General features: G+C 48.0%; 1 long non-coding RNA gene across 1 annotated transcript; it reads right to left on the bottom strand.

Moving 5' to 3' along the window:
• LOC106504515 lies at positions 1762-15780 on the bottom strand. The gene is made up of 4 exons (XR_001298064.2): positions 15135-15780; positions 14236-14398; positions 10765-10850; positions 1762-2563 (listed from the first exon to the last, which is right to left on the bottom strand). It is a non-coding gene; the product is annotated as an uncharacterized LOC106504515 (long non-coding RNA).

The raw sequence follows: 16013 nt of genomic DNA, 5'->3' as shown, positions 1-16013 counted from the left end.
AGAAGGTAAAGCTTTAAGGACAGGTAGAGGTTCCCACAGTGGCTCCAAGGTAACAACCCAACTACTGTCCATGAGGATGCAGGTTGGATCCCTGGCCTCACTCGGTGGGTTAAGTATCTGTGGTGTAGGTCACAGACGTAGTTGGCTTTGCTGTGACTGTGTAGGTCACAGACGTAGTTGGCGTTGCTGTGACTGTGGCAAGAGGCTACAGCTCTGATTCGACCCCTAGCTTGGGAACTTCTGCATGCTGCAGGTGTGGCCCTTAAAAAAATAAAAAAAGGACAGGTAAAAGGGTATACAGTAAGGAAGGAGATGAAAGCAGAATGCATACCAGCCCAAAGAGAACAGATGAAATAAGCAAAGGTGTGAGGATTATTTTAGCCCTCCAAAAATGAAAATAAGTCAGACTTCCCTGATTTTACCTATCTTCTGACCAGATGGCCATATTATATCAATAATTTAAATTTCTGAAGACAAATTTAGTAGTAGAACCAAATGAATCAGACTAATTTACTGAGAGGCCTAGTTTTTATCAAGCTACTGTATGGTTCTATATAGGTAGATACATAGAATAAGCAATTCATGAAAATGAATAATGAATATTTTTATGTAGCCAAAGCAATGTAAACATTTTTCTTTCTTTGCTGATTCACCAGGGTTTGTAAATCAGCATCTCTGTGGATAGTTTCCTGTCAAAGTACTGTGGGTTCTTTCGATCTTTGCTGTCACATTCTTGCTGAGGCTAAAGTTTCTGCAACGGAGTGTGGTTTTCCAAGCACCATTTCTTCGTGCTGTAGAATCTTGAGACAGTACCAGCTGTGGTTCAAGACTCCTTTTGCCACCAGTACTGCCAGCAGGGGGAGACCTGCTCCTTTAAACGCCACACTTATGGATGTGCAATTCGGCTTCTTTTTCTTTTCTGCTGTCAAAGGGTGTCGCAGACTGCAGGTCAGAAATGACACCTCTGGCAACCCACTGCATTAAGTTCTCACCTGCCCTGTCCATGCGAGGCTTTAAGATTTCAGTCCCGTACAGGGTACCACAGAGTTAACCTTGTGCTGAGTTTTATTTGAAGATATTTTAAAGTATACAATATCCTATGTCATTTACAGTATTCATAAATAATTCTCTAATCCTTATTTTAACATTTAAAGTTGAATTTAAAATTAAAGTTATTTGAAATAAGTTTAAAGTAATTAAAATAGGATAAAAGCAGTAGAAGTATGCAAAAGATCTAGTTTCAAATCCCAGCTCCTTATCAATCTCATTTTATAAAAGATAGGGCATTTCAACATCTTCCCCCACTTATACACAGGAAGGAAGATGGGCCATAATCTCGCAATTCAAAAATTGAATCATTTCTGCTTTAGGAAAAACTCACTGCTTTATTTTCCCAGTTTTGCAGAGGGCCAGTGAAAACGTTGCTACAAGGACTCGCAGCAGTTCCTGGATGTACACTTGACAACCATGTTTTTTGGTTTTTTTTATTTCCTGAACCTTAGTTTGGCCACCTGTAACAGTTACTCTCTAGTCTGAATCTGGCACCCAGCATGGACTGCTGCTGACCACTTCGTGGTTTTTGTTTTTATTTAAAAAAGATTTTTTTTTTTTTTGTCTTTTTAGGGCCACACCCATGGCACATGGAAATTCCCAGGCTAGAGGTCACATTGTAGCTGGAGCTGCCAGCCATAGCCACAGCCACAGCAACGCCAGATCCTTAACCCAGTGATCGGGGCCAGGGATCAAACCCGCATCCTCATGGATACTAGTTGGTTTCATTACCGCTGAGCCACAACAGGAACTCCCACTTCACGGTTTTTAAAGAGGATCTGATGGGATGGCAGGTGTGTGTGTGTCCCAGAGTCCCGGCGCCATGGTCATTGAGAGGAGAGGGGAGGAGAGGGGCTCAGCCTGTGTGTGAGAGGGACCTGCAGGTCCCGGGCTGGCAGAGGCAAAGCTGGACCATAGCAGGATGTCAGGCCACGAGGCCCCCCACCAGCCAGGTTCGTTCTTGGCTCACACTTTTAGGGCTATCTGGAAGAGCAGAGACAATAAAGGGATGTTTTGGGTTACAGTCAGGCTGTTCACATGTAGGCACAGGTTTGATTTCAGGGATGATGGAAACCCATCCCGAATAGCTCTCCATTTCTTGCCCAAACCTAGAATTCTTTAAGTAGAATTGCTCGACACGCACATACTTTAGAACCCAAGACAAATTTGCTCACGACAGCTGACACAGAGTGCTTACTCTTTCCAGACACTGTCCTACGTGATTTGCCCAGATTTACTCATTTAATCCTCCCACAGTCCTGTGACAGGGTCGTGGTATCATCAGCCTCGTTTTACAGAGGAGCAAACTAAGATAAAGAGGCCATGTCGCCTGCCAGGGTCACTGGTGGTGAGCGGTGGAGCCAGGAATTGAATTCCAGAGTCCTTGCTTTTGGCTGCTCTTGTAGGCTGTGTCGTCAGTGTTCCAGTGGAAATGGTGCTCCCACACCCCTTCCTGTTCTGCGGAGGAGGAGGCCAGCGGGGAGTGGGGCCGGAAGGTACTGGGTTGGAGCACCTGTGTGGGAAAGGATGCAGGAATGGTGACCGGGCACCGTGAAGGCGAAGCGTGCAAAAAATACCTCCACCTGATGCTCGCTTTCATGCTACACACGGCAGAGATATTTGTTGTGCGTGGGGGGCGGGGGTAAATGCTGATTTCAACCCACATATGTTTCCAAGCCACTCAGCAGCTGCCTTTTACTTATTAGAGCCCTTACAGAGAATCTTTTGAGTGGGAAGATTTTTTTGTGGTTTAATGGCTGCACCCATGGCATATGGAAGTTCCTGGACCAGGGATTGAATCCAAGCTGCAGCTGTGACCTATGCTGCAGCTGTAGCAACACCAGATCCTTAACCTGGCTCTGCCACAGCGGGAACCCCTACGTAGGATTTTTAACATGGCATCTCCCCCCACTGAATATGAGGTCTTCAATTTAAACTCACAACTTCTTTCTCTAGATGACTCAGAAAGCTGTTCAGTTTCCCTTTGTGTGGACCACTTGATTTTTCACTTCGACCTTCTCCTTGACATCCTGTCTTGCCCTGTGGACCTCCCTCCCTTCTGTAAACAGGTTTTGGATCACAGCCTAGCTCCCCAGCCTGGGCTCACCACAAGGCAGGGGACACAGGCCTCCACGGCAGAAAGCCAGACAGAGCCGGGGCTCTTCGGTGGACCCTGACATGCCAGTGACAGCAAACTGGCCCAAGATCGGGCAGCCTCCACACAGACATTAATTATTCCTGCAGCGGAACACTTTCTCTCTCTTGTGGCTTGGTGCAGACTGACTTGCATTGTCATTTCTTGCGTACCTATCTTCTCCTCCACTGGAGCCTGCAGGGCAAGGCTTTTATTGAATGTTTTTCTCCCACAAATCAACGTCTACATAGTTAAGTGTTCAAACCAACTTAACATTGCTGGGACCCCAGGTTCCTGAAAATTTACCGGCAGGCTTCCCCATCACTGACTCCATAGACGGAAGACGCCACCAATCAGGAGGGTGAGTTACTTCCTGGGCCAAATAAAGCTCTCCTTTTCTTTTGTTGGTTCCGTGACACACTCTGCTCTCACCCACCTCCAGGTCTTTTGCACGTAATTGTATGTTTCATTGGGGCATGTTGAAAACATGGATGGAAGGTAGCTAGCTGCCCATAGTTTTGCTCCACACTTGTAATTCTGGCAAAGAAATTCCAGAGCCTCTGTCCCTCCTTCTACGCATCCCCCACCCCCACCCCCAGCCCAGCCCACTCCACCCCCAGTCAATGGAGGGTCTTTTGAGCATTTGCTCAAGAATGCCCTTGGAGTTCCTGTCGTGGCTCAGTGGGTTAAGAATCCAACTAGTATCCATGAGGACGTGGATTCAATCCCTGGCGTCGATCAGTGGGTTAAGGATCTGGCGTTGCTGTGAGCTATGGTGTAGGCCAGCAGCTGCAGCTCCAATTCGACCCCTAGCCTGGGAACCGCCATATGCCAGGGGCACAATCCTAAAAAAAAAGAAGAAAAGAAAAGATTGCCCTTGAAGCCTCCTTCATATTTGATTTGGCTCATGGCTGACTCTATTTGGAACTGCATGAAGAGCCTTGTAAAAGCTGGTAGTCAGTAGAGATGACAGATGCCATGGCTCTCCTCTGCAGAGACGTGCTCAGGAACTTCTCAACCAGTGCTTCCCTTTCCAGCACTGGAGAGGCAGGGCTGGTGGTTTCGACAGCTTTCACTCTGCAGGGTTGGCCAGCTGGGCTTAAGTCAGCATCACAGCAGGTTGGACAAGCCAGGTTGGTACCGGATGTTGAGTTGAAGCCTTGCTCCGTTGTTTGTCAAAACTACCTGGTTGATTTTGTGCCCAGCTGATTGCCTGATCCCAGAGTCCAAGATCCTAAATCTCAAACAGGAGACCAAAAAGCAAGTCATTACTGAAAATAGCTTAAATATGTGATGCTCATGGGAATAGGGAGTGGGCAAATACTCTCATTTCTTTTACTCTGGGGGTTGGTCCTTTTGAAATTCATATGACAAAGATGAGTACTCTTACTTAGCCTTCCAAATTTGAAGTGGCATTTAAATTTAAGTTGAGAATGTCAGAGACACTTTCAGACATTCCTCATGCATTCTCCAAAGCTTCTTTGGGTTTTCCATCTATTTCAAAGACAATGATATCAGTACCTGCAGTGGATAAGTGGGGTCTTTACAAGGCAGCTCATTTGCCTAAAATGTCTGGAAAGTCATGTCCAAAGAAATTACTAAGAGCATTTTCTTCTGATGTAAAAGCGTAGGGTTTGTTCACCCAGAATGTGGGTTTCTTTGAGATGTTGAGTGTCCCTTTTAAGACTTAAAAGGCTGCTTTTATCTGGTAAAATTCCATCCCAGCTGGAGGCATGGGACCCGCAGATCTGGAGCCCCTGCTGAATTGAGAGCCATCCGCGTGCAGGACTTGAGGTCTTTTGGTCCCCTGCTTTATGGACAGGAATAACAGGATAACCCTCGGGATTTACCCACAGGGTAAATCCAAGAAAATTCACCTGATGTCTAATGCTAATAGTTTAACAAAATTCTCCCTCCAGCACTTTCTGACAGGGCTTGGGGGTTTTCTCCAGTGTCATCACACTTCAGGAGTGATTGTGACAACCAGGTGTAGGTGTTCTTGGCTGTCCTTTACCTGTTGTCTCCTCGAGTCCCAGATAGCCGAGAAAGCAGATGACAGGTTCATCTCTATTATATGGGGAATTACCAAGTGGTTGCCTAGCAACACACACAGCACAACCAACACAGTCCCGTGTAGTAGAATGTAGAGTGGTTGGCTTGCCTTTTAAGAATGACTGTATTTGCATATTTCTTTTGGGCTTCTGGAAAAATAGGTATGTTTTTCTGGATCTGAGGCTATTAAAATGGCCTTTTGTATTGCTTATTCCTAATATTCATTTTATAATGGCCCATTATTGTTAAAAATGACAATGATCTGATTAAAGCATTAATACAGCAATTGCTTCAGTTAAATTCAATCCAGTAAGCAACTTCTATGTGCCAGACACGATGCTAAATACTGTCAGGAGTTATAAGGATGAACAGGTATGGTCCCTGTCTCAGGGAACTTATGTGTTTAATAGATGTGTACAAATTATTTGTTTACACATGTGAAACTGACAGCTATGATGTGTGTGTCAAATAAAGGTATTTTTATTTGGAAGAGTTCTTTTGTGTTTGATCAAAGGATTTTTCACCTTTATTTAGAGTCTTTGCTTTATAGTTTACAGCAGCAATCAGTTCAAAAAGCTGCAATCAGTTCAAAAATCACTTTTAAGACAGAGCTCTTACTGGAATCTCAGTAATTAGCAGCTCTTAAACAGCTCTTTTGGAGTCTGACACTGCTGGCGTCTTGGGGTGGGGAGGTGCCACCCTGGGTCTGTATTGCAGTCCTTCTGTGGAACTGCTGCCCTGGTGTTCTCAGCCTCTCACCTCTATTTTACACGCCCCAGTTGAAAAGAACTCCCATGTTTTTGTCTAGCTTGCGGCAGTGCCATTAGCCTCCCTCCACTTAAGAAGGGACTTTGGAATGATCCAGATCTTGCATTAAGGAGTCTTTTGGTCCCTTGAGTGAAGTTCTTTCCTGCTGGGGAGCCGATGGCTGGACTGACCCTGGGGTTTGACTAGCCCCTTTCCTTTGAGTTCATTCCTCTCTCGGGGATTGGTTTGGCATCTTTTCTTCCTCAGGAAGGCACCGGGCTGTGGTGTGAAGGAGCTGTTCCTGATAGCCCTTGTGCCAGTCCTGCGCACACCCGCTGGCTGCCCCTCCTGAGTGGACTGGATCCACAGCGGAAGGAGGAAGCTCCTGGGGGTAGCTGTGCTCTGGCACCAGAACTGTCCCCCATCCCACCTCACTGCCATTTTTGTGAGCACACTTGGTTTCTCTTCTTGCTCCCCCGATCCCAGTGCAGGACCTGCATCTTGCTCATCTTCTCCGTCATCAGTTCCCTCAGGCCCTTTGCCCTTCTTGAGAAATTGTTCAGATCTCCTCTCTCTCTTCTTTTTCTTTTTAGGGCCGCACCTGCCGCACAGGAAGATTCCCAGGCTAGGGGGTTGGATTGGAGCTGCAGCTGCCAGCCTATACCACAGCCACAGCAACGCCAGATCCAGCCACATCTGCAATGTACACCATTGCTCATGGCAACGCCAGATCCTTAACCCACTGAGCGAGACCAGGGATCGAACCCGCATTTTTATGGATACTAGTTGGGTTTATAACCCACTGAGCCACAACAGGAACTCCCTTTTTTTTTTCAGATCTCTCGTGTTTGCATAGAGCCCCGACCTTTGCTTTGAGACTCAATGTCAGGCTGAAGGAAGGGGACAGAGGGAAGAAAAGCACTGTATGAGACCAGACGCGGTAGAGATATTTTCCTGATGCTTCCTCATTGAGGCCTCATAACGGCTTCTAGTAGCTTCTCACGGTCCATTCCCTGGGTGAGGCTCAAAAGTGTGAACACATATACCCTATGGAGCACTAACGTATCCTCCTGTCTCAAGGCAGCTTGTCACTTATGATCGAACCAACCAACATTTACCGTGTGTGTTGCACCTCCTAAGGGCCAAGGACACATCAAAGAATACGACACAGTCTCTACCCCTGAGAAGTTCACAGCTGAGTGTTGTTAAATGCTGAAATGAAGATGTGGGACCCAGACAGATGACCAGTGAACTTAAGGACAGGATGGGAATTCAGGAAAAGCCATGTTGAGAGCCATTTCAAGATCTGGAAGGCTGGCAAACAAGGGAGGCCTCTCTGTTTCCCTTAAAAATGGTCCCAGAGCAGAGCAGAGAATCCATTCCCTTTGATGTTGGGAAATCCTTTGCTGCTTTCATCTAAATCCTGTATGATGCTGTCGATTCCACGGATCCTCTCCTTCCAATTTCAGTTGTAGTAGCAAAAAATCTTTGCCCAGTAGCCTCATCACTCAGAAGTCTTTAGCAAATCGTGTCTGGTACTGTCCTCTAACATAGAAATAGAGGTATTTCTTTTCCTCTTAGCCCCAAACCCAACAGCTAGACTTCTCCAGCTGCTGCCCGAGGAAGTTTCTGAGAGGTTCCCCCTTGACTAGGGCCTCTGTGGAAGGGACGCCAGAGGGGCCAGGCCATCAGCTCGTGGGAGAATTGCACGGGAAGCACGTTCATGGCCTCTTCTCCAAAGGCAGGATCCGGAGGTTGAATGGCATAGAGAAAAAGAACGTGCAGGGTGTCACAACCCAGAACCACCAGACTTCAGCAGCCTGCGGTGCCAGTGGGGTCCTGCTGACATCCAGACTCAATTTCATTAGCTCGGAGCCCCTCTCGAAGGACTGTGCAAGTTTCTACTTATCCTCTGCCCTGCCACCTCTTCCTCAGATACCTCTGGAGGTTCCTGAAGTGTCTCCCATAGGACACAGGGCAGATGCACTGTGTTCTTCTACCGCAAACTCCCACCAATGGTCACTCTTCACAGCCCCTCAAAAGGGCACCCCATAAGGAGTTCCCATCATGGCTCAGCAGAAACGAACCTGACTAGCGTCCATGAGGATGCAGGTTAGATCCCTGGCCTCGATCAGTGGGTTAAGGATCTGGTGTTGGAGTTCCCGTCATGGCTCAGTGGTTAATGAATCCGACTAGGAACCATGAGGTTGCGAGTTCGATCCCTGGCCTTGCTCAGTGGGTTAGGGATTCGGCGTTGCCGTGAGCTGTGGTATAGGTCGCAGATGGCTCGGATCCCGAGTTGCTGTGGCTCTGACATAGGCCGGCGGCTGCAGCTCTGATTCGACCCCTAGCCTGGGAACCTCCATATGCCATGGATGCTGCCCTAGAAAAGGCAAAAAGACAAAAAAAAAAAAAAAAAAAAAAAAAAGATCTGGCATTGCTGTGAGCTGTGGTGTTGGTCCCAGACTTGGCTTAGATCTGACATTGCCTTGGCTGTGGTGTAGGCCTGCAGCTACAGCTTGTATTTGACCCGTAGCCTGGGAACCTCCATATGCGCAGGTGTGGCCCTAAAAAGAAAGAGAAAAAAGGGGTACACACATGTGTTCTTGTAGCAATCACTCCTGTTGCCTGGACATGGCATTGTCTCCTGGGACCACTCTGTACCACTAACTTGCTGGTATGAGGGCAGGATGGAGCAGTGGGCAACAGATGGTCTTCTCCCCGAATGGCGGCCCCTTGCTGCCTGGGTCCCAAGGCAGAACCACTTGTATCTTTAGTCGCTTCTTACATGATGACTCCTCTCTCCATTTATCATCCTAATCTGTCCCTCCCGGGGGCTGGAAATGAGTCTCCCAGGCAAGTTGGGGGTGGCAGCTCACAACCCTCCATGCCTCTCCTGAATTCCTTCAGCTCGCCCTTAGAAAATTATGCTCTCCCCACAGAATTTGGCACCCAAACAAAACAAACTGAAGAAAACTCAAAACCCTTCTGCTTCAATAAAAAATAACAAAAATGTGCCAATGGAGGCAAATAGATACTAATACTTGGGTGGGGGGGTAGTTGGTGGTGTTCTGTCAACTCCATCCCATGGTTCAGAAAACCCAAGTATACTGAGGGTTTCTTGTATAACTTGAAAATGAGGTGAAGACTACCCACCCCCTTCTTAAAAGCACCCCCTGCTTCCATAAGGGATACGATGCATGAACCAGGCTATCTCGTGGGCAATCTGTGAGAACATCATTGAGCAGAAAGTGTCTGCAATGTTTGCGGTCAAATGGGGTTCTGGCTCTACCAGAATTTTCATTGTAGACTGGAAACATCCTTAGCACAAAAACAAACCCCAAAACAAACAAACAGAAAACAACGAACACAAAACAAGCTAGATCCAGATCATGCAAAAGACCAAGATAGAAATGCGATTTCCCTGAAAGTAGACTTCATGGTATGGTGGACAGATCCCAGGATGTGGCATTAAAGATCTCAGTCAAATAAATCCAGGCTTTGTGACAACCCAGGGTCTCCTGATTAAGTCCCTTTACCTCTCAGAGCTGCTCTTTTCATTGCTAAAACGGAGTGCTGCTAACATCTGCCTTCCTTTTCAGGGTGGTGAGGATGGAACAAGTGAAAACAGGCAAAAGTGCTTTACAAACTGTCAAGGGTCAGTTATTCTCTAAGGGCAAGCTGGAGGAATTCGCAGCAGCTGTCACATCTATGTGGCTTTTACTAGCTGACTAGTAAGACTAGTGGGGTGGGGTCTTTCCAGGGATGGCTCTGCACCCACACATGGTGTGTCTTCAGCACAGCCTGCAACTGACCGAACACATGTTGATACATAACTTTGTCTGAAGGCCAGTGGAAAACAACCCAGCCTGGTGAGGCCAGTCCTCTAGGGCCAGAGACAAGGGGACTGCCTGTGCCTAGTGACTGTGTGTGCTCACTGACGTCAGGCAGCCGATCCTTCTGAACCATTTTTCATCCCACAATCATTGCTATGTTTTCCCCAACAATGTCAATCTTCATGCCAAGAGCATCAGTGATTGATGCAGCATATCTTAAAAGAGTATTTCTCTATTATCTTTGGGATTATTTTTCCAAGTGAGGGACACCCAGGTTTTGCTGCTGGCACTTTCCTGATCTTGCCAGAAGGATCCTGCAGAGGCAGGAAGTGACTAACCCTGGTACCAGGAAAAGCAGAGCCCCTGCCCCTGCCTGGAGTTCATTCAATGTTGGCACAAAGATTTATTATGATAAGAAAGGAATGCTGTATTGCATCATGTCCTTGGAAAGTCCAGCCTGTGTCACTAAATGGTCATGACTTTGGCATTAACAAAGGTTTTGAGGCATGACCGACCTCCATCAAAGATCCAACCCCAGCAGCAAAGGCTTTCTAAGTCTGGGTGTCCCCCACCTACCTTCCAAATTTTGTCTAGATTCATGAACATAAGTGAAGCTTTGGATATTGGACGATGATTGCAGTTACAGTAATAGATAGATTAGTGCTTTTTTTCTTTTTTTTCCTGAAAGATTAGCCTTAAATTTTAGTTTATTTTTTGGCCACACTGTGCAGTGGCTTGACGTGGGATCTCAGTTCCCAGACCAGAGGTTGAACCGGGCAGCAGTGAAAGCAATGCATTCTAACCACTAGACCACCAGGGAACTCCCAGACTTAAATTGATTTTGATATAAAGGTTCTGCTGACTCAAGATCTTGTCCCATTATCTGCCATTTCCCACTTGGAACTTGTCCCTTTTGCTATTTCTGTATAATGTGACCCTGCATACCTTGTGGGCTGTGGCTCACCAGTCACTGGCTCCTTTGCTGGCCCTTGGGTGGTCTTGCAGCAGCCCCCAAGGGGAAAGTTTCAATCCTGGGGAGGGGGAGGGGGAGAGGAGGGTGAGGGAGGGTCCAGTAGGCCTGCAATTTCCCCCAGCTGGCTGCACTCTAGCGCCCCTCCTCACAGCGCTGCCTCCAAGCTATTCTAAGAGCCCAGCCGCCTGGGAGCACTCTGGGTGGAGCTGAGTAAGGGCACAGCAGACAGGACCTCCCAAGTCCCAGGCACATTTGCTGGAGGGCACCACGCTGCCCTAGGACTTGGGCAGAGGCTAGCGCTCTGCTACTGGGAAAACCAGACTCTTGGGTGGTGGGACCTGCCCGAGGTCTGGAAATCAACTCACTTTACACTTTCAAGTGGTGAAAGAGACTGGCTTTTACAGTCTAAGCGTATTCTAAATTCAAAACCCCAGGATTCTGTTACCACTGTTACTTGTTTAAAAAAAATCCCTTTTTCGGAGTTCCCTAGTGGTCTACTGGTTAAGGATTCAGCCTTGCCACTGCTGTGGCTTGGGTGTGATCCCTGGCCCAGGGAACTTCCACATGCTGCGAGATGCAGCAAAGAAGAAAAAAAAAATAACTCCATCCTTCAACATTAGCTTTGGTCAGCGAAGGTGTCTGGGACCGGACACACATAGGATTGCTATCACATGAACACAAAATATCCCTTCCACGCAATGTGCAGTTTCCAGAATGGCGATGAAGCTGCAGTAAACATCTAACAGGTCAACAGTATGCGACAAAAGCCAGTGAAGTCTGAAATAGCACTTTGGCACTCTGTCCTTTAATAATATTTTGTGTCCAGTATTTCCTCAACATAACGATGTGTTGTCATTGTTTTCTCTTGGTGGGAGATGCGAAATTATGAAGAAGTAGATTTCTGGCTCTAAACAAGAGAGATGGTGCCTGGCCAGGAGGAAAGGTCTCCATGTGCACTGATGAGACAATAAGCAAATACATATGCAGCTCGTCTCTACTCATTATTCTAAATCTTCATTGATAAATCATTATGCCTCACACAGACTTATGAATTTTATAAAGTGTTGATTTTAAGTTACTTTGTTTATACAGGCAAGAGCCTCACAAAAATATTTTTCTGGGGCCTGACTTAAGGGTGGCCACTCCCTGCCCAATAGTGTCATGGATTTCAGAGATAATAGAATATGGGAAAAACTTACAACTTAAAATAGAGGAAATGCGATAATGTAATGACATAGAAAAGACAGAAATTTCTTTCTTTTCCACTTGAGGTACTCATTCCAGGCTGGAGGGAGGCTCTGCTCCACCTGGTGATTCAGGGATCCAGGTTCCTCTGCATTTTCCTCTGTCATCCCTTAAGGCATCATTCTCACTTGCATAATCACAGCTGGGTCTCAGGCAAGGTCATGTTCTGGTTCAAGAGAAGGAGAAAGAGTGTGGATGAGATGCCCCCTATCTTCTAGCATATGTCCGGTCATCTCTTCTGTTCATATAGTGTGAACTTAGTCTGATGGTCACACTTAACTGCAAAGGAGGCTTGGAGATGCTGTGCCCAGCTGGGCAGCTATAGGCTCAATCGCAAGTATGTTACCATGGAAGAAAGGGAGGAAGAATCATGGTGAAAGTCTGGTGGTCTCCCTTTCAGGAAGCCATTTAAATGAATCATGTCAGTTGCTAGATTGTCCTAGTGACAAATAAGAGAGTTTTGTTCATCACCTGGTTGCTGACTTGGGTGGTCTTAGCACAGCCTTTGCACTGCCATTCAGCAAATTCTCCTTATACTGTTAACCTCTCACCTTGATGGATGTGTGTTCCGAGCTGCTTTTTGGGATGGACTGTGGAAGCTACCTGTTGCTTTTTTGTCATCTGGAATCCTTTTGCCTGTTCTCTGGTCATTGTACCCTGAGTTTCCTCTTGGGAACTCTCACGTTTCCATCTTTGATGACGAGCAGGCAGAGCTGACTGTACTCCCAAATCCCGGGTGGGCATGTGATGACAGCTTGGCTAACGAGGCCAGCACATTCCCAGGCTTTGGTATTTTGCTTGGTAACAGACTTGACCCAATCAGAGCCAAGGAAGTGCAATGAAGCTTCTGCTGGGGTGGCAGAAAGAAAACATCTTCCCATTTTTAACTCCATGAGTCTTCAACCTAGGGAAATGCAGGACTGGAGCGCGGGCAGCCGTCTCGCCCCTCCAGTAAGACAGACTGGAGAAGAGCAAAATCCAGAATCAAGTCCTGGCAATATTGTTTGAGTCCCTGGTTCAAGCTGGGCCTGAGTCAGCACCATGCCTAAGTCCCTGGTCTGCTCTGCTACTCCTGATCCCTCTTAAGTCATTTAGGGTTGACTTTTCTGTCACATAGTGCATCCAACAGAGCACTAACTGATACAGGGGCTGTGTAGACTTGGCCTTTGCACTGCCATTCAGCAAATTCTCCTTATACTGTTAACCTCTCACCTTGATGGATGTGCTTCTGGAGCTTCATTTGGGGATGGACTCCTTTGTCCTGGAGGGAAAAGTCCCCTGGGATACGTGTGGCCCAGCTTGTCCTTGATCTCCTTAGCTGTCTAGTTGCTGAATGAGGACAGCTCTCAGCTTCTCAACCAGGAATGATTTTTGACCCTGAGGACACTTGGCGATATCTGGGAGTAGGTTTTTCCTGTTGTTTTTTTTTTTCTTTTTAGGGCCGCAAGTGCAGCATATGGAAGTTCCCAGGCTACCTGTTGAATTGGAGCTGCGGCTGCTGGCCTACAGCCACAGCCACAGCCACACCAGATCTGAGCTGCATCCATGACCTACACCACAGCTCATGACAACACCAGGTCCTTTTTAAAATTATTATTATTATTATTTGCTTTTTAGGGCCACACCCACGGCATATGGAGGGTCCCAGGCTAGGGGTCGAATAGGAGCAGCAGCTGCCAGCCTACACCACAGCAATGCGGAATCCGAGTGGCATCTGCAGCCTACACCACAGCTCATGGCAATGCCGGATCCTTAACCCACTGAGCAAGACCAGGCATAGGACGTGCGTCCTCATGGATGCTAGTCAGACTCGTTAACTGCTGGGCCACAACGGGAACTCCCAAAGCCAGATCCTTTAACCCACTGAGCTGGGCCAGGGATCACAACCATGTCCTCATGGATACTAGATGAGTTCTTAACCTGCCGAGCCACAAAGGGAACTCCCTGTCTGGGGATAGTTTTGATTGTCTCAATAAGGGAAAATGGGGAGAGGAAGCTACTGGCATCTTGGTGATGGAGGCCAGGCATGGCCCTAAACATCCCACAAGGCACAGGGCTACGCCCACAACACAGAATTATCCACCCAAAGGCCATTAGTGCTGGAGCCGAGAAGCCCCACTAACTCTACAGGGTGCTCGGCTCTCTGGAGTGACTCCCCCATGTAAACAAGCACTGAAAAGCCGAGGCTCCCGGAAGACCTGTGTTCTCCCCAGGGAAGGCCTGGTCCTGAAACTCTCCTGGGCTTGTCAGCTGCAGGCGAAGTGACAGCAATTTGTTCATGATTAAGCTCTTCGGGAAACTCATCCAAGAAGTGCTGCCATTGGCTGATGGGGGGTTTTGACTGCTTCTTGGCACCAGTGCCTGAGAGAGAGAGAGAGACATGGTGGCCTGGTGACATAAGGATTTTATTTAGGGCCTAGCATCCTTTGAAGAGTGTTGGGAGCCCTCTGTCCTAGAGTCTGTGAAAAACTAGACTTCTTTAGGCCCTGAAATACCACTGACATCATCAGCACAATAAGTGCTTTTTATGATACAGAGAACCAGAGTCTCGGCTCCCTGGAGCCTCCGGGCTGGGGAAGACAGGCTTTTCTGGAATGCCCCTCCTTTCCAGGCTCACGGCCCCACTCGCATTCCGGCCCACGCCTCTGCTCAGCTGGGTCCTTCCTGGGAGCTGCACCCTTCCTGGTGGGTGTCTGATCAGCAGGTCTGTAAGCTGAAGACCCTGGACTCTTTGGCTGCAGAACCCCAGCCCCTGCCTCGTCCTACTGCCTTCTCTTCAGGGCCCTTCCTTTCTGAGCCTGACTCTTAAAGAAGGAAAGGGCTAGTCCCGAGCTTGGTACAAGGCTAGTGAGAAAGGGAAGGTTCATAAGCAGCCTCCCACGCCCCCCAAGAATAGCAAGATCCTAAAAGGATTGATCAGATCACAGTTCCAGCATCCCTGGGGAATTTTAAGTTTTTTTTGCAGAACTCCCCCCTCCATGCTTCCTCTAGTCTTTGCTCAGACTCCTCCCCCTCCAGTGCACAAAAAGCTTTCGAAATCAGCTTTTGTTCCCGGGCCAAGCTTATCCTCCCAAGAACCTTTCCGCCAACCTCATACCTCGCCATCCTGGGGTGAAGTCAGACGGCGGCAGGGTGAAGAGTTCAGAGGGTGTGGGTGTTTTGCACGGGGACAAGGAGTCCTTTTTTTTTTTTCTTGTTTTTAGTGTCATTTCCAGGCAAATAGGAAGGAAAAATTAGTAAACATTCCTCAATTCTGGACGAAAGCGGAGGAAGAATTTTCTTCCGGAACCTCCCTGTGGGTCAAGGCTGTGCCTCTGGGGGATGACAGGGGTGGGGAGTGTCAGGCCCAATGTGAAGGCTTGAGCTCAGTGACACCAGTCCCGGAATCGGGGACGTCATCTCAATGCCGCTCGGGCTTTGCCTCTCACTGTCCCCTCGAACTAGTCAGCGGGGGAGGCCTTTCCCCTTCACCCACCTGCACGAAAGCCCTACTGACCCCAGGTCTTTTCTGTCAGCTTCAGGTGTGGTCATTCTATGTCCCCAAACTCACGACCCATTCAGGGGGTTAAAGCATCTGATCAGATAGGAAGGGACAGTTTCATCGTCCCTCAGAAATCAATCTTCCTCTTTCTGCTCCAAGGTCAGGAGTGGGGCTGCTGCCTTCAGGGACTGGGCTGTGGGAGGTTTTGTCTGTTTTCTCACCTGACTGTCTCCCCTCCCCTTGTGCTGGTTGCTTGCAGGGTCCAAGTGGGAGGGGTTTGGGGGGGGGATGAGGGAATAGAGGACTAGGGCAGTTTGTCTATGGTTGCAGAATTGCCAGCATTCTGGGCCTGGCAGATGGTGGGTGCCGTTTCCCAGGGGGAGGAGTCTCATGGGTTCCTCAGAAGTTCCCCTCTCAGAGGCTTCCCGCTGAGGTTCCAGATCTGCGCCTTGTTCCAGGTAATGGCCGTGACTTCATCTTCAGCCCCGAGAATCC

The sequence above is a fragment of the Sus scrofa genome, chromosome 7, assembly GCF_000003025.6.
Source record: "Sus scrofa isolate TJ Tabasco breed Duroc chromosome 7, Sscrofa11.1, whole genome shotgun sequence".
In the NCBI taxonomy this organism is placed as follows: Eukaryota; Metazoa; Chordata; class Mammalia; order Artiodactyla; family Suidae; genus Sus; species Sus scrofa.
This window is presented reverse-complemented; position numbering and strand designations above follow the sequence as displayed.